We start from the raw sequence: 19,845 nt of genomic DNA, 5'->3' as shown, positions 1-19,845 counted from the left end.
CTCAGTAAGGGTACTTCTTGACTGGTGGCTTTGCATCAGATGCATTGAATCAATTTCCTGACACCCACAAGCCCATCAAGTAGGATGCTCACCCCTGTGTTCATAGTTGCTACTCCAAATGACAGACTAGGGCATAGCAAGATCAGTGGAGGTGACATTCCAAGAAGAAGAAACCTAGATGTATTTTGTCCCTATTACTAGTTTAGTGCTTCAGTTGCTGGGGAAAGCTGGCTTAGAATCTATGCTGAAGGATATCACCTGCTGAATGACTAGCTTGCCTCTGAAGTCTATAAGCCATTGAGTGAGGGGAAAATAGGTTGTATTTTATTTAGAAACACATTCCCTTATGATATGCTATCTCATTGTACTTCCAACAGATGATTTGTTTGGAGTGGATAAGATAGGCTTTCATAATTTATGGCCCACCAGCTTGAACTCATCCCATTGGTTACATATGATGGCTGTACCAATATGGTGGCACAATCAGCTTCCTGTTCTTGCTTCCTTCCTGAGTGTTTTTGGAGCGGTGCTCAAGGGTGAACTGTGTGCAGGCCTTGGTTATGGTACCTACTTTCTTACATCATATCAGGACACATTTGTTTTTTTTACTCTTTATTTTTTTAGAGAAGGCTACATGGAATGTTTCCCCCTTCAGTTATACCCCAGTGTTCTTCTTGTCCTCAAGAAAGAGTTTGGCCTCATTTTAATTGGACTGATGTGCTTTGATTCAAGTCATTAGTATTCTAAAGTGGGTTCTTTCTCATTGGTAAACTACAGTGGGTCTTTCAGGAACAAATTGCCAATAGACAGAGAGCTTGCTTATGGATAGACTCTATTGATTTTCACTCGCTGAACTACAGATAGGTGCTTTGTTAGTCTTTCTGAATGTGCAAGCAAGGTAGAAACATAATTATTGAGTCTTCTTCAAAAAATGATACTTGAGGTTGTATGTTGGTTAGTCTATTTTGCCAAGGGCACACTTCATGGGGAGCTCCTATACAAACCACATCAATAGATGTGGGAGCTGTGTAGAAGTTTGACGTGGATTCTACTCCTGTCTTGCTTTTATTAGAGGCAGATAGAGATAAGAAATTTGTTGCCATGTTGATCACTTAGAGATACTGGTGCCCACTATTGAATGGTGCATTTCTTAATGTTCCACTTACCATGTTAACTGTATATAAACATGTAAACTAGTGTAAAGTCTAGAGTATAATTCTTTGACCACAAAGACCAGATCTCTGCTCGGCCTTGTAAGTTGCTGGATCACTTTCTCACCACTTCTTTGCCAATGCTACCTCTCAGAGCTGCTGTAAAGCTAAAATGGGACAACATCCTTGAACTTCTTTCTGAGCTGCCTGGAGGAAATAGCAGGATACAAATATGAGAATAAACACTTTTGGTGATTAGTGGGCTCTACTTTAAATTCTAGAGGTGGACTTAGGTATTTTCAAAATGCCAAATGTCAATGTGTGGTTCTGTAGATAATACTAACAGAGGCGTATCTAGGGTAGGGCAGGCAGGGCATATGCCCCGGGCGCCACTTGAAGGGGGCACAATTTCTTAATTTTTTTTTAAAAAATGGCCACCAAAAACAAAATGGCCACCACACATGCTCAAATGGCCTCTGTGAGACCCTAGGCCATGCCAGGCCTCACAGAGGCCATTTGAGCATGTGCGGTGGCCATTTTGTTTTCAGTGGCCATTTTTAAAAAATATATATATTTTAAAAAATGGCCACTGCACATGCTCAAATGGTCCCTGTGAGTCCCTAGAGGCCTGCAGAGGGAGGGGTAACCTTTGATGACCTCCCCCATGGCCTATAGGAAGCACCCCAAAGGGGCTACAGGTAAAAAAAATATTTTTTAAATTTAATATAATATAAGTCACTGTACACATATTCAGTTTAGCACTATGTACAGAGAATCAGGGCTTGTGAATACTGAGCTGAAGCTTATGAGCTAAGATTGTATTCATTTGTTCTTACTTTGCTTCTTGTGATAAGTGTGTATGTATGTATTTGTTTATTTCGGCCCAAGGCCAGCATAAATACAAGAAAAAGAAGGGAAACAACAACAACTTGTGATAAGTGAGTTAAATGTGATGTCTTAACAATATGGCTATTAATGGTGAGTTTGTCTTTGAATCAGTGTGAAATTCTTAGTATTAAGGCCCACTGGGAGTTTCTTGCTCTCTTTCTCTCATTTTAACGTGTCTTTCTGAAATACTAGAATATATTCCAATATTCCAAGCAGCGACACAGTTTACTCTGCATATCCTTTAATTATTTTCAGAGTATCTGGGAAAAGCCAAATTCTCCATTTCTTTTAAAAACTTATGTAATAGTGATGCTACAATGCATAGTAGAGAATTAGACAGGCACTTCTGTTTAGTTTTCCAAGTACACCAGTACACCAGGTATTTCATTAGCCCCAGCATACTGAAATTTGTAGTTTTCCAGCATTTTTTGGTCTGGCTACGTCCACTGCTAAATAGTTTTTGAAATTGTAAAAGATTAACGAGCTTGACTTGTATTTTTAAGCTGATATTATAGTAAAGTTATCTGAAAGATGGGTGTCAGATGTTTGGACAGGGGGCGCAATTTCAGTGCTTGCCCTAGGCGCTATTTTCCCTAGATACGCCTCTAAATACTAATACTGTGTAAATCTGAAAATCAAAAGAAGCAGAGGGAGAAACATGGACTTGCAAATGCTTAATAGCTTTAATGCTAACAGGACAAAGAGGCACCTTTTTGAAGTTAAGACTCTCCTGTTTAGCAGGTTCTATTCAGCCCAGCATAGCATCCATCTAGTGGCAGCGGCTGGTGTCTCCTCTCTGTGTGTGTGTTTATATGGTGAGCTTTTTGGGGAGATAGGTCATTTTTTCCATCCATTTTCTTATGCAAACCACTTTGAGTTCTTTTTTGGGGGGACGGACGGGACAGTATCTATCTATCTATCTATCTATCTATCTATCTATCTATCTATCTATCATGGGGGGGGGTTCGTGATTTTTTAAAAAAAGTCCTATTAAAGGAGAGCAGCAACCTCATGGAAGTTTCTGTTCATGTCTAGAAAACAGTATTCTATAGAAAATTGTATTTGATATTTTGGCCTTATACTCTTAAGGTATTGTTGCAATTGACTTGGAAGGACAATATAGCCAAACAAGATGTGCTTTTCAGTTTTGTTTGTTCTTCCTATATTTCCCCCTAAATCTGAAAAGTTGTAAATATCTCAAACAGTTGGAATAGTCATAAAAATCACTTATGGAACTGGTTATGACAGAATTTAATTTGTTCCACAAGAGGGCCCCATAGTACAACAACAATTGCACTGTAGTTTATAATGAAGAGGAAAAGAAATCTACAGTTTTCACTTCTTAACACTGACCATCAGTTAACAAACAGAATCTTACATATTCCTGATGTGGTAAATTGTATTTTTGCCTCTAATAATCTGGGCAAAAAGAGTTGGATTACTTTCAGAAGTGATACCAAGAACTCATTTCTGTTTCTAACACAGTTTTGTTTTGGTACTTTTGAATGTGTTTATGGATACGGTGCAGTTGATTAATTTGATTAAGTGCCGTCAAGTTGGTGTCGACTCTTAGCGTTCACATAGATAGAGTTTCTCCAGAATGATCTGTCTTCAACTTGGCCTTTAAGGTCTCTCAGTGGTGCATTCATTGCTGTTGTATTTGAGTCCATTCACCTTGCTGCTGGTTGTCCTCTTCTTTTTCCTTCAACTTTTCCCAGCATTATGGACTTCTCAAGGGAGCTGGGTTTTCACATAATGTGTCCTAAGTATGATAGTTTGAGTCTGGTCATTTGTGCCTTGTGTGAAAATTCTGGCTTGATTTGTTCTATGATCCATTTTTTTGTTTTCCTGACTGTCCATGCTATCCTCAAAAGTCTTCTTCAGCACCAAAGTTCAAAAGCATCAATACTTTTTCTATCTTGCTTCATCAAAGTCCAGATTTCGTATCCATAGAGTGTTACATGAAAAACCATTGCCCGAACGATTCTAATCTTTGTAGGTATAATCTTTGTAGGCAGTGTATTTAGTACCATTGATAATCTGCTGTGATCAGAGACAGTAGCCAAGTACCCGCTCTGCAAGTCTGAGAACCTCTGCTGTACAACATGGCTCTCCTCAAGAAGCTGGGGACTTGTGTGCACCCTGATCCAGAAATCTGCAAGTTCAGCATAAGGATCTTTATGACTCTACCTTATATTGAACCAGATCATGATCTATCTAGGCCAGTACTGTCTACTCTGACTGGCAGCAACCTGCCATGATTCTTTTAAATTGGAGATGCCAGAGAATTGAACTTTAGGCTTCTGCATACAAAACAGTACTCTGTCCATTGTCAGTGGACAGTGCCAGCTTGTTGCTTTTCACCGTTAGAGGCAAAAGGCTAGGAGTGAGCTGCCAGCCCTGCCTCCCTCACCAGCACCACCTTCTTCCCCCTCCTTGGGCTGCCTTGCCTCCCAGGTGAGCTGCTCCTTTAAGTTGCAGGTCAACAGTGGCGCCAAGGATGGAGCTTCTTACATGCAGCAGTAGCCTCTCCTCCTCACTGCTGCTTTGCTAGCTTCAACAGCTGGATTGTATGCAGTCTCCCACTCCCCCACCCCACCTCTGCCTTCCATTAGCAAATTTGTGTGCTTTGTCTGGGATGTGCAAGCATCAACCTGCTGAGGTTGAGCCAGCTTGCACTTGTACTGGCATGGTTTGATGGCTTGCCCTCAAGCCAAACCCGCTGGTCCAGTCTAGAGCCAGTTCAGGTTTTAAAAAACAAACAAAAACAAAATGGCAGACTTACCACCAGTGTGGGGCTTCAGGGGTGCTGCTGCATCTGTGTCAGGGGGTGGTCTCCTGAGGTTCCCCCTTCCTCCACTGGCTGAAATTAAAAATCCTCCCATTCTCCCTCCCTCCCCGAGCTGTTCAGACTTGAGCCATACTGGGCACGGTTCCAGTGTGCACAGAACCGGACCTGGTTTGGTTCAAGTCCAGTTCTACTTGAACTAAACTGGGTTTTCTGGTTTTGTTCCAACCCATATTGTCTGCTCCATTTTGGGAACAGAGAAAGCACAGTACACACCTTTGCACATGATTAGCACAATCAAGGACTTTGTAATAATGCAGGTCCCAATGGCACATACAACAATCTCTCTCCCCCCTTTCCCCTCATCTATCTATCTATCTATCTATCTATCTATCTATCTATCTATCTATCTATCTATCTATCTATCTAGGAATCATACAAACCAGTTAAGTGAATGGTGTCTAGGTTGGGGAGTGAATGTGTCTAGGCTGCCAGTCCAGTGCTTTCATTATGGGAGGATAGGTTGGGCTCCCTGAATGAAATCCCCTCTGGCTCCCCCCAGTTTAGCCATATGATGCCTCCCATAGCCTTCTAGAAATAGTAGCTAAGGGAGCTAGAAAAGGCAAGAGGGCCACTGTTAGTGCATGGGATTGTGTAACAGTGCTTGTGTGCTGTATGTCTAAAACTATTTAGATGCAGCCATTCATCGTATCCTCGCCTGCTATAAGTGTTAGTCCCCAATTAGTCAGTGTTTTGAATTGGTCAGGTGTATTCTTGCGATGAGAGGCCTGTCTATGATATTTCACATCCGCCAGTACTCACTCAATGTGCCTGTCACTGAGCAATGACCATATATACTGTATGCATAACCTTACCCTTTGCTGGAGCACACTACGCTGGTGAGACTTGCTACCACAACATGGCCGATTGAGAATGATCCCATTGCTCTTATATGGGGCATGATGCAACACTAGGCAGCATGAGCCCAGGGACTGTGTCTGGTGTGCAACAAAGTGTTTTGTCTTGTTGCACATCAGGGTAGAGCTGATATGCGGCTGTTTTATGGATTTGTCCCCATACAAAAATGTCCTGAAGTTGGACCAAGGCATCTAAGAAGTTTTGGCTGAAATCAAAGCTCTGTACTAGAGATGCTGCAACTAGCCATGCTTTGAACCCACTCACAAGGATTCTGGTTGCTTCCAGGAGGAGTACACTGGGGATATAAAATATAAAGGGCAGTGCAGGGGTGTCCTTAGAGAGCCCTGGTTGGGCGCAGGGCTTGGGGCAACTCAGCCAGTGCAGGGCCCCCTTCCAGTTAATTTGAATGGCAGCAACAAGAGCGGGGCCCACGTGATCACCCTGCTTGTCCTGCCATAAGAACAGCCCTAGGGCAAAGTATGCTTGATGGAACCAAAGTAATCTTTTTCTTATGGTCAGGGGTGCAGACAGAGGAAAAGCCTGAAGAGCAATCCCTCACTTTAATTTTTTTGGAGGGAAAGGAAAGACACTTTGCGGGGTGGTGGAGGGATATGTTTTGGGCATTGAAAATATGGGTTATTACAGGGGTTCTCAAACTTGGGTGCCCAGATGTTGTTGGGATCCAACAAGTTGCAGTCCAACAACATCTGGGGACCCAGGTTTGAGAACCCTGAGTTGTTAGATTTGGCAGGGTTCAGTAAAGTGAAGGGGGAACTCTTCACACATAGAGCGGGATCTGCACCCCCCCCCGGGCCATGCTTATGTGCTCTCACTGAGCATCTTTCATTTCAATGCCTAGTCTGTCAGTGGGAGGCCATGTTTTGCGTTGGTTCCCCCTCCCCCGCACAGACCTTTTTTTCCTGCACAGGCCATACAAATATGAAAAAAACACACCCAAAAACCCAGGATTCAGAGGATTGGTTTTGGATGGCCATGCATGTAGCTATGCCAGGTTGCATCTTTCAACCAGAAGCAGATCTGGGCCTAGGGAGGACGTAGTGAGTACACTTTGTTTAGAGCGTCTGCAAACTCTTTCTGTGCAAAAACATATATTATGAAACAGATTATATGTAAAATGAATACAGCATCAATAACTAAGTTTGCATTTTATATATTAATCTGTAGAGCTGTTTTTGGCTCACAAAGTATTAGACTATGTCAGTGCCTGATAGCATGTGTGTGTCAATTTAGATAAGGAAAAAATGAATTTTTAAAATGGCAAAATAAAAGCGATTTCACAAGCGGACAAATTGAGAAATATATAATTCTGACAAACCAAATATGCCATCAAAGCATGACATCAAATGCTGAAGTCAGTGAAGTGATGAAGCTCCCCTCCCACAAAAGATATGAAAGCTACTTCAGAGGGCAGGAGCAGAGTATAATCAGAATACCAATCAGAAAACGACGAGGCAATTAGCAAATGGGGACAAGGTTTAGCTTTATGACAAAGAGCCAAAAAATATTTGATACACAGTAAATGTGTCATCTTCCATAAGTAATTCAATTACATCTACCTAGTAAGGCAGCCAAGTTTCTACAACACAAAATTAAGCTGTATTACTGTGCTAACTGAAAACATAAATGCAATTTGCTTTGCATAGTAGAGGGAATGCTAGACTATCTTTCCATTTTGAAAACTTAAACACATACTATTTTCTTCTTTTGGTGGAGAATAAATACATACTATTTTCTTCTTTTTGGTATCCACAAAGTATATCATTTTACACTCTTTAGTTGAGTCTCATTTGTCTTCGTGTTGCCTGTTCACCCAGTTTGGAAAGATTTTGATTTCACCACCCAGAATAATTTAGTGTCATCTGCAAACTTGGCTTGCTTTTGTGAGTATCAGTGGGACTGTTATCCCTGGATATAAAACCTAAAGAAATGACCGGGAAGGGTGTCTTGGGGGTTGTGTTACTCTATATGTCACAGAGGGCACAGAGTCCAATAAACTAGAGCACTTAAGGAGAACACAATGTTTTCACAGCATCACAGTGGGAAGAAATACCAGACCCCCAAAGTAATATAATACAGAAGAAATACTCTCACCTTCTTGGACCAAAAATTGCAAGTTGTAGCTAGTGTGTGCAAGGCAGTGACATATGAGCCAATACTCTCCCCTTCAGATTGCTCTCTGATGCAAAATCTGTATCTTTCAGCAGTTTGGGGGGAACAATTGCTGCGCAGGGCTCCCAGAACTGCTTCCAAGGGTAGAATCTGTGCTAAGCTTTAGACTAAGTGATGTGGGATTGCCCCATGTCCAAGACTGGCCGGGACAGTTCAGAAATCAGGCTTCCTGTCTAGGATGTAGGGAAAGTGTCATCCTAGACACAAAATGACCCGGAATTTGAGCAGGAAGATTACTTTTACAAATGCTACCCATTTTCCTGGTGCTTTTCTTTAAGTATTGTAGCTACATGGTGTCAATGTTTAAAAGCTTTATATTCTTATCCTTTCTCTGGCATCAGTGCTGCCAAATGGCTAGGTTGGTTCTTTCTATATAGCTCAGTAACCCCCTTTCCCTCATTTAAACAACAGGTTTTTTTAAAATAAATTGTTAGAGACCCGTCTTCAGTTGCTGCCAGTTCACCTGCTGGTGACTCAGGGTAGGTGCTCCTGGGCTATGGAAACTTAAGTGCTCCCCATGGAAATAGAAGATTTGTCATCCTTAGAAGCATTTAAGAGAGCCATAGGTAAAAGTAAAGTGTGCCGCCAAGTCAGTTTCTACTCCTGGCACCCACAGAGCCCTGTGGTTTTCTTTGGTAGAATGCAGGAGGGGTTTACAAGTGCCCTCTCCCGTGCAGTATGAGGTGATGCCTTTCAGCATCTTCCTATATTGCTTGCTTCTGCCCAATATAGTAGCAGCAGGGATTCGAACCAGCAACCTTCTGCTTGTCAGTAAAGCATTTCTCCACTGCGCCACTTAAGGTGACAAGAGAGCCATAAAGACTATTTTTTTTAACCAGACTTTTAATGGTTTAAATGGGTTTTAAAGGTATTTCACGTTAAATATTTAAACCCTATAATTGTTTTAAATTTTGGTTGTGAACTGCTTTGAGCCATTTGGGATAGGGAGCCATCTTATTTGTTTGTTATTTCTCTGTGTAAACCACCCTGAGCCATTTTTGGAAGGGCGGTAAAGAAATCAAATTAATAATAATAATAATAATAATAATAATAATAATAATAATAATGGGAAAAACATGTGAACTCTGCTCCCCCGCAGTGATGTAGATAGGCTATACCTCCCTTGCAGCTCAGGTGGATGAGGAATGCTGCAAGTCCATCAAACAGTAGAGGAGGAGAAAAGAGGCCTTGAAGAATATATCAAGGACAGTGAAGAAGATGAACTTAAAATGGTCAATAATGAGAAACTATTCAACACCAATGAGACAAAGCAGGCCTACAAGAAAGAACAAGTCAAGAACCGAGCAGAAAAATGGAGAATGGAGCCCCTGCATGGTCAATATTTGCACAATATAAGTGGAAAATCAGACATCACCAAGACCTGGCAATGGCTTAAGAATGGCAACTTGAAGAAAGAAACAGAGGGTTTAATACTGGCTGCACAAGAACAGGCACTAAGAACAAAGACAATAAGAGCAAAAGTTGAAAAGTCAACAACAAACAGCAAGTGCCGCCTTTGTAAAGAAGCAGATGAAGCAGTGGACCACCTAATCAGCTGTTGTAAAAAGATCGCACAGACTTACTACAAACAAAGGCATGGCAAGGTAGCAGGGATGATACACTGGAACATCTGCAAAAAATACAAGCCACCTGTAGCCAAAGATTGGTGGGACCATAAAATTGAAAAGGTTGTTGAAAATGAAGATGTAAAAATATTATGGGACTTCCGACTACAAACAGACAAACATCTGCCACACAATACACCAGATATCACTGTAGTCGAGAAGAAAGAAAAACAAGTCAAAATAATCGACATAGCAATACCAAGGGATAGCAGAATAGAAGAAAAAGAAATAGAAAAAATCACCAAATACAAAGATCTACAAATTGAAATTGAAAGGCTGTGGCAGAAGAAGACCAAAATAATCCCAGTGGTAATTGGCACCCTAGGTGCAATTCCCAAACAACTTGAAGAGCACCTCAACACCATAGGGGCCACAGAAATCACCATCAGCCAATTACAAAAAGCAACTTTACTGGGAACAGCCTATATTCTGTGACAATATCTATCATAACAGCAACAACATTGATAATAAAATTCAGCCATCCCAGGTCCTTGGGAAGGGCTCGATGTCTGGATGAAACAAACCAGTCAATAACACCTGTCTGACTGTGTAAACAAGAAATAATAATAATACTGGGAAAAACATGTGAAGTAGTGGAACATCACCACTGAGTTTTGGGGAATACTAGACTTTAACTCATCATGTAGACTACATATCCTAGGGTACATACTAGGATTAGCACAACAAAGTACAAAACATACACAGAATCAGAACAAACATGGCCCCAAAACATTTCCCATAAAATGAAAATGCAAAAAAAAATAGCAAAGCATTTTCAGCAATCTAGTATGACCAGAGGTGCATCTAGTTAATTTTGCCTGGACTTAAAGGCCTTTGGTGGCTCCCCTGCTGCAAGTTAAGCATCATTTTTTAACACCTAGGTTCTTGAGGGCACAAACCACACCACCCAGGACTGACTAAAGGGGATTTGGGGGCCCCCAGGAGGTGTGGAGGCCCTGGACTTTGCCCTGAAGTCCAGGGGTAAGAGTGCCTCTGGGTATGACAGATACAAGCATTTCCCTTATTCCTACAAGGTTTTATGCAACTACACCTCTAGGCCACCTCCAGCCTCAGAGACAAGATGCCTCCAAATTGCAGGGGAGCAACAGCAAGAGAGAGGGCATGCACATACCTCTAGCCTGTGGGCTTCTCAGAGGCATCTGGTGGACCTCTGTGTGAAACAGGATGCTGGACTAGATGGGCCTTGGGCTTGATGCAGCAGGGCTCTTTTTACGTTCTTAATTAAAAGGTTGTATAGCATCTTTACAGTACTTTTATCATGGTTTCAATACTCAAAAACCTTATAGAATATTATTCACCAGTTTGAACACCAGTTATATTTTCCCAAAGATAAAAGCCCTATTCAGACATTAATTTAAAGGGAGGGAGGGAGGGAGGAAATTTGTTTCCCAGTGCAGGCGTTCACTGATCATTGAAAGACATTAGCCTGGTCATTTCAAACTGGTCAAGCCAGTTACCACTAGCTTTCCTCCTTGTTATACTTATAATCAGAGAATCATAGAGTGAAAGGGCCCTGAGAGGCAGCATGCATCCTAGGGAACTTGCTGAGTTGCTTCAAGGACAACACAGGACAACTGGCTGATAACTTGTGAACTGCCTAACCGATCTGGATCAAAATTAGTCTATTGTAGGGATAGTGAAAAGAAAGTAGGCAGATTAGTTCTTACCAGAACAACTTGTTATATCTTTAACCCCCTCGAAAACACATAGGGGTGGTTTGAGCGGTGGTTTGTATTTGCTACGCTGATTTTTTTTCTTACTTCCACAGCTCAAAATATCTGTTATATTTATTTTGTATTCAACAAAATAGCTAATACTAAGGCAAATACTAATTAGCTAATACTAATCTGAGGCAAAAATACTGACTGGGCAGGTAACGTATCTCAGGGTTGGCAACCCTATGCTGGAGAAATGGGTGGCCTTTTTGAAACACACAGGCACTAAAGGCAGCTAACAGCAAAAACAAAAACATAGCCAACTGCGACACAAAACAATACTAACACAATACAGTAGGAAAAAAACACCAAAAAAAGCAATGACTACAGCAAACCCCTCATAACAATCCAAAAATCACAAGCAGCAGCTTCAAACTCAGCAAGAGCAGGGTAACAGAAATGCTCATATCAACCCTCTCTTGATTTATTTGACTTGGAAAAAAACAGAGACCTGTGCAATCAACTTTTATTTACTGTAGGAATAAATTTTAGTTATACCTGAAGACCTCTTTTAAAAAATCTTAAAATGTCGAAATCACCCTGTCAGTCCAAAGGGGCACAGGACAACATCCAACAAGAATAAGTAAACATTTCCCCCAGTCAAAGTGACCCTTAAAATTCCCTAGTGTGACTGCCACAGCTAAAGAGATTGCCATCAATTCTGAAGTAAGTATCATTCAGTATGCCCCAGTAGTTTCATTTTCAAAGCAACCAAATCATTATCATTGCCATGATGGTGTGTAAATCAAAGAGAAATACATTACAAGCCTGTAAGTAGGAACAAACATATATGAATGGCTTATGGCCAGAATTTCACAAGTTGGGGAAAATGAGATCAAGAATTAGTTGTTTGTTACCTCTCAAGCAAAGCCACCTAATGGTGCAGCAGGGAAATGACGTGACCAGCAAGCCAGAGGGTGTCAGTTTGAATCCCCGCTGGTATGTTTCCCAGACTATGGGAAACACCTATATCAGGTAGCAGCGATTTGGAAGATGCTGAAAGGCATCATCTCACACTGTGCGGGAAGAGGCAATGGTAAACCTCTCTTTTATTCTACCAGTCTGAGTTGGCCGTGGCGAGTTGTCCCATTCCCTTTGCTGGCACACTCTTGTGGGTGTTCTACACCATCAATGCTTTTCAGATACCTGAAGAGGGCTTGTAAGGCTTATAGTAAAAATGCTGGCTGGGGGGAGGGCTGGTGAGGAGGCAGGCTCCTATCTGCCTCACTGCACTGGATCCAATTTTCTTTGAAGGCTCTGCCACTCGCACAGCACATGAGCCGTGCAGCAGTGAGTGGCAGAGCAGGGAGACGGAAGAGGAACTCTTCCAGCAGTCCTCAATGCACCGTATCAGCAGAGGGTAAAATTGGGGGATTTCCCCAGAGTGGGGTGCTCTAGCCACCTGGCTCTTTGTGTGCTCGGGCTGCAGGCAGCCCGAGCACACCCAAGTCTGGGGGCCTAGGGAGAAGGGCACAATTGTGCCTTTCTGCCTGGGTAAAAGCCCAGAGGGAAACCTCAGGCTCTCTGGCGGGACAGCGCCAGGATTAGCCCCCAACCCTGGTGCTTCACATGGGATGGAGCCATTCATTCTTGTATATTTTTATATTATTAGGTCAAGACTTCCATGACCTAATACTGCATGGTGTCCTAGTCAGCTGGTTATTCAACCGCCTGCCATCATGGATACAGCATTTGCCTCTTCAGACAAATTCCACTGTAACTGTGAGTGGCACACAGTTGGGGTGAGTGACCGCGATGGGACAGGACTCCAGGTGTATTTTCTATAACGTCTGTTGTCAGAAGTCTATTACCTAAGCATGTGGATGTGGAACTAACTTTCACTGAGACCAAGTATATGTTTAGGAGTGTGGTGCTGATCAGCTGAGGTCTAAACACTTCAGTTTAATTCGGTCTTAAAGAAAAGGAGTTGGAAGACTGTATGTTTTCTTTCAACATAGTGAGGTCACTCATACAACCAAAAACTGGGTAGGACAAGTGTCCTATCCAGGTTTGGGAGCTGTGTGCGCTCCCATTTTTGGTCGTGTGGATGGAAACTGTTGGAGCTAGGACCCTGGCAGCATCAGCTCTCAGCTGCAATGTCTCATAATGACCACTGGGGTTTTTTAGGGTCATGGATAAAAGTACTGGACTCCTCCCCTCTTTGTTCTTCCAGTGTTAGTCTCCATTTTGTCTCTCCAGAGATGGCTGTTTGTTTGGGTCTCTCTCTTCAGCCATGAGCTACAGCTGAAATTAAGCTGCAGGCTCTTGCACATCTGTTTGTAACCTTTTATTTAAACAAATCCTTATAGTTCCTCAATCCTAAAGAACTGTCTCAAGACCTCTTGCTTTGCTGCTTTCTCACCAAACTGGTTTTGCTTTGCTATTTGGGGACTGAACTAACATTTTTCCCTTACAGAAACAACTAGGTAGGAGGAGGGAGAGTGATTGTGTAGAATCCAGGTAGGAGGAAAAGCTGGGTAGGACAGTTTTCCCTCCTACCTTGGTCAAATGCTAGCTATGAAAGCTGGGTAGGACAGCTTTTCCTATCACTCTCCCTCCTCCTACCTAGTTGTTTGCACCCACTCAACCAAAAATTGGAGCACATACAATGTCCAAACTTGGGTAGGACAGTTGTCCTACCCAGTTTTCAGTTATGTGAATGACCTCAGTATGTATGTACACACACACACACACACACACACACACACACACACACACACACACACACAAATTTTCCTTTGAGACTAGGTAGAAAACTGGGCAAAGCTAGAATTCACTGCAACTAAGATTAGCTTCGTTAAGTTATAACACTATTTTTCTCTTCTTGATCTAATTTCCTATTGGGAGAAAAATTAACTTTATCATTCTTATATTTTCCTTTCCTTTCCTCTATTTAATGAAACATCAGCTCATGCTCTTATCAACATTTTCCACCTCAGAAAAGACAGCTTATGAAAGATGTGAATATGCTTTTGTTGCTGGCTTAAAGTTGCTCTAATACAGAAGTGAAATCTCCAACCCAAATAAGCAGGAGAATTAGGGATTGGGTCACATCAGTGCTTGAATTGGGGGTAAGCAGGTAGTGTGGCCCTTAATGAAATCCTCAGGCTCCACCCCCTGACTCCTCACAATTTTAGCCAAATCATGCCCCTGCTGAAGCCTTCTAAAACAGTACTAAGGAACCGACATGAATGGTAAGAGGGATTCGCCCCCTATGCCCCCTTGTAATCCAAGCACTGATGTGCATGTACATCTTTGTCACATGCAGTGGCAGCCAGTGCTGCTGTAGCCTGGGGAGGGGGAGGGAGGGAGGGCAGGGCAGGGCAGGCCTCCATCCCACCCTGGCTGCTCCCCCTCTCCCCTTCCCTGGCTTTAACTTGAGCTACATGGGCTGGTCATTCACTGGGCTGAGCTGTGCACACTCATTCAATGGGGATCCCAACCTGGAAAATTACCAGCCCGCATGGAGAGAGAGGGAGGGAGGAGAGAGGGAGAGGGGCAGCAGGGGTGGCAGGGGGCAGGGAGTGAAAGAGAGAGGCAGCTGCAGCCTGTTCTGCACCTGCCTGCTGTCCTCACACCCGCAGTGACACCATCTGGTCACATGGTAGCTGCAACATCCAGTGATGACTTGCATCATTCTGTCACACATGTATTACCTCGAAAATGAACATTCACATCACTTCAAACACAGGGATTTCCAATGGGGCAATTTCACACATTAACTTGCTACTCGGCAACAGTGCAGTAATTGTGTATAGACAAAACTCGTTTAGGTATAATCCCAACCTGGAAAATTGCCAGCCCGCATGGAGAGAGATTTATTTTTATTTCCATTTATTTCCCTTTTCATTTCCATTGTCGTACATCCATGCATTTCAGCTCAGTTGTGTTGTGGGGCTTCTTTTTGCTTCTTCTTTTTAGTCTGGTCTTCTCCAGGACTGGGGCATGAGAACAGATCAAATAAGAGAATGGGGTCTGGGAGTGGCATTTAAGTTTGTCCCAGAGACCTTTTTTTTTACTTGTACATTTGCCTTATTCTTGTCTGAATGGAAAGGGTGTTCATTTTAGTTTTAGACATTATCAGGTATTGTACCCTATTAAGTTCCTCCATGGTAGCATGATGAAATAATAATATAACTGACCTTACATAAGGCATCTGAATTATAGAGAATACAAAGAACTAGGAAGGAAAGAAAATGCGCGACTTGTAATGGAACTGTTCTTAAAACCTATGTTAAAAGTAGGTTATTGCTTTTGTCAATACTTGCCTAGCTGCTTAGTTGATGAGAGCTCGAGAGCATTATGAATGAACATGTGTTGCTTGTATTATTAACAGCTTCAGTTATATTTCACACCTCTTACCTGCTTGCAACAGGAGGTTTTTTGCAGGCTCTGTTCTTTGTCTGTTTCTCACAGACTGTGGAGATGATAGAGACATTACACACAGCTTGTGACCCCCTGCAAAATAGCTCCTGAAATCTAGACAACGGCTTTGTCATGATAATGGTTTGATGAAGGAAAGAGAGGATAGCTTTTTGCTGGCCTGTTTTCTGGAACACATGGACAGTGCAAAGAGAGAGACATGAATGCATATGCGCACGCACATATGCACACACACACACACACACACACACCCCACAGTGATTCTGGGATCCAAGGACCAAACTATAGATGATGCAGGAGAGGTATGCTTGGATTTCTTGATGTTTTCATTTTAACTTTAAAGCAGCCATGGGAGCCACCAGATTTGATCTCCCTGGGGATATTTTTTAAAAAACCCTTTCCCTATTCCACTTTCTTGAGCTATTTTCCCCGCTTGTAGGGCTAACCATTGCTTCAGGGGGTGATTTAGACTGGGGAGATGGCATGGAACCAGCCTCAAAATTTTTTTGGAGGGAATGCAGAAGTCAGAAGAGGCAGGTTGTAAAATGTTCAGTGAAAACAGTCAGTGAGGCCGGGGAGGAGAGAGAATTTTTTGGTGTGGCAGGTACACACCATGCCACCAGCTGGCTACGGGCCTGGAAGGAAGAGATTAAGCAGCCCTGCCGCTGTGCCACTGCTCCAGTGAAATTTGGAGCCTCTCCACCGCACCCTTCAATGGAAACAAATCATCAGGAGATCCTGCTGTCAGTTTCCCCCCATAACCTGCAGTTTGGGTCTCAGAAATTGGCCTGGCTTGAGCTCTAGTTGTCTGCAGATAGTGCCCCTGAATGGGGATAATGAGCATTGTTGTTCACATCAGCAGACACTGGTAGCTGGTTCATTGGACCCCAGTGGGCACTCTGATGTAGGTATGCCTCTTCAACAATGTAAGAAGCTGTCTTCCACATACAGATCTCACTTGTTGGATCAGGATGGCAGGCATTACAGGACCAATCATTTTTTAAATGGTTCTAAATCTCCCAAGCTTTGAACAGTTTGCTGAATTTATCTAGAAAATGGACCCTGAAAACTGTTCCAGAAAATTAGTGCCCCCCCACCCCTACTCTCACCCACAATCATTTTCATTCAGAAAAGCAGCAAGGGCTGTTGTAGAATCCTAAGGCAGTCCTGGCACTGTAAGGAATGTGCAGTTGTGCAAGCTTGTGCATTCTCTTCAGAGTTGGGGCTGCCTTATGGGTCTGCCACTGCTGCGAAGAGAAGCGCAACATCTCCATAATGCTGCACACTGTGCCGTCCACTGATTCTTCTTAGAGCTTCGACTTGTTGAATAGCTTGTTTTTGTGGGGCTGCAGTAAGACTCCCAGGTTCAGTGAGGACGGGGCTTCTGTGTCTTTGAGCAACTGTGAAGAGCAGAGTGTGTCAGAAAATGCTGCTGCTGCTGCTGCTGCTGGCTGCTGTTAGAGAAGGGACTGCAGCTCAATGGTAGAGCACATGTGGAAGGTCCCAGGTGCAGTCCCTGCCATCTCCAGGTAGGGCTGGGAAATATCTGGAGGGCTGCTGCCAATCAAGGCAGGCAATGCTGAGCGACGTGAACCAAGGGTCTGACTCAGTTTATGGCAGCTCCACAGAAGAAGCTGCATGTTAATTTTTCCCTGGTTTATATTAATTACTATAACCCTGCAGATACAAATTCCCTGAAAAGTTGGGAAATAAAAATAAGGGACCTCATCTAGCTGCCAAGAAAGTACTGGTGAAGAACTGGGTTAGGCTGCACCATTACATCTATATATTTAATTCTCTTAGCCGGCATGCCTGTCCTCCTGGATTTGACGGTGGAGCTCTCACAACACATTGCAAGAGTTCCAGCCTTGGGTGAAACTTGAAGTGGGGGGAAAAATGGAGGCGGCGGTGGCAGTAGTGGGCCGCAAAACAGCCAGAGGAGGATCAAGATCAAGTTAAAATATCTATAAATACTACCAAATAGCTAAAAAGCTTGGCTGAAGAGATGTGTCTTTAGTTGTTTCCTAAAAGCTAATAGGGATGGAACAGCTCTAATATCAGCAGGAAGTGCGTTCCTCAGCTCTGGGATGAGCCCATGGACTGAAGAGTGGTGAGAAGGAAAGTAGTGAAGTGCAGTGGCTATGTTTCAAAGTCCCTTCATTTGAAGAATGAGAAAAATGAACAGCAAATACACTCATAATCAGTGACAACAGAAACACGTTCTCCCAACATTCCTACATCAGTCTAAGTTCTCTGGGAAGCTAAGCTTTGCATAATGAAACATTAACTGGGCTAAGAGTTTTTAGGGGCCACAGCCAATACTTCAGCACTCCACTTGTAATGGCAGCTGTATCCTATCTATCTCATTAAAGGACTTTGAGACCCACAGACTCTCACCTACTAAAGTTCAGCTTAATGAATTTTTAGCTTAATGAAATTTAATTTGGTTAATTTCATTTGTCTTATTTTACATTATATCTATTTTTAAAATTTTGTGAGCCGCCCCGAGCAGTAGTGTACTGGAGGGGTGGAGTATAAATATATTAAATAAGTAATAAATAAATGAAGTAATTCAAGGACACAGCAAATAGTATCGTGCTGATTTAATAGCCTGTTTCCTTCAGCACTTCGAGAGGCGGCTAAATGGGACTGCTAAATTCAGCCCATATTTTCAAGCTGCCACATACTGTTCCAGCCGCTAGATTTAGTCTCATTTAGCATACAGTGGACCCTCGACTTACGAACTACTCGACATCCGTAGTTTTCGACTTACGAACGACAAAAATGACCGGAAGTCGTTGCCGGTTTAGATGCGGCTTCGTCGACTTATGAATTTTTAGATGCGGTTTCCTCGACTTACGAATGTTTCCAGACCTCCGTGGGTGCGCTTTTCGACTTACAAAAATTTCGACCTACGAACGTGCGTTCGGAATGGATTAACTTCGTAAGTCGAGGGTCCACTGTAGTTCTCTTCATCTGTCTCTTGCTCCAGCCATTCCAAACACTGGCCACCATTTCAAGATTCCAGCAAATTCCAGAACTGAATGGAGTCCTCTCAGACTGATGGAGTTCCCCTTGCCCTGTATATTGGGCTGGACTCTCACGTCTTCGCCAAAGCTAATCTAGATTGGGATGCCCCCACAATACTGGTGCCCAGAAGCCTTGAGGCCCTGATGTGACCCTGCTGTGGCCTTTAAGCCACAGAGTCCTTCCCACCATGCATTATTTCCTGCCAGGAGGAAGGGAATGGCCAAAGAAAGCATGAAGGCCAAAGACTTCTTTGAAGACCGGGACCCTCCTGCATATATGTGGTGTATCTGGGGAAGCTAGAAACCACAGGAGATTTCCACAGCCACCTATGGTAGGCAGCCGCATAACTGTAATTGGCAGATGTGTTCTGAGAACAAGGGCTGCCCCAGGCCATCTTGAGAAGAGGACGCACCAAAGTCCCCTCATCTGTAATCCCTCCTCCAGCTCTTGCTTCTCACCTGCCACCATTTCCCAGTTGGCTTGTGTGGCAGTAAGTGGTTGAAAGGGCTCTCTCCTCTCTCAAGCAAACTAGAGAGAAAAGAGGCCATTTAACCACTTACTGTTGCACAAACTGGTTGGGAAATGGTGGGCATGTATGCACCCTGTGTGATGTCAACCTTTTGCCTTTGTAATGCTGGCAAGTCATTAGGAGAGGAGAGCTGGTCTTGTGGTAGCAAGCATGACTTGTCCCCTTAGCTAAGTAGGGTCCACCCTGGTTGCATTTGAATGGGAGACTAGAAGTGTTAGCACTGTAAGGTATTCCCTCAGGGGATGAAGCCACTCTGGGAAGAATAGAAGGTTTCAAGTTCCCTCTTGGGCTTCTCCAGGATAGGGCTGAGAGAGATTCCTGCCTGCAACTTTGGAGGAGCCGCTGCCAGTCTGTGAAGACAATACTGAGCTAGATAGACCAATGGTCTGACTCAGTATATGGCAGCTTCCTATGTAAGTCATTGTATTGTTGTAGACCACCCAGAGACTTGTATTTTGGGTGGTATAAAGTTGTGCCCTCGAGTTGGTGTTGACTCCTGGAGACCACAGAGCCCTGTCGTTTTCTTGGTAGAATACAGGAGAGGTTTACCATTGCTTTCTCCCGTGCAGTATGAGATATGGGTTTTTTCACCTACTCCGTTCTGTGT

This window comes from Hemicordylus capensis, chromosome 3 (assembly GCF_027244095.1).
Source record: "Hemicordylus capensis ecotype Gifberg chromosome 3, rHemCap1.1.pri, whole genome shotgun sequence".
NCBI classification, from domain to species: domain Eukaryota; kingdom Metazoa; phylum Chordata; class Lepidosauria; order Squamata; family Cordylidae; genus Hemicordylus; species Hemicordylus capensis.
Note: the sequence above shows the minus strand (reverse complement) of the source record.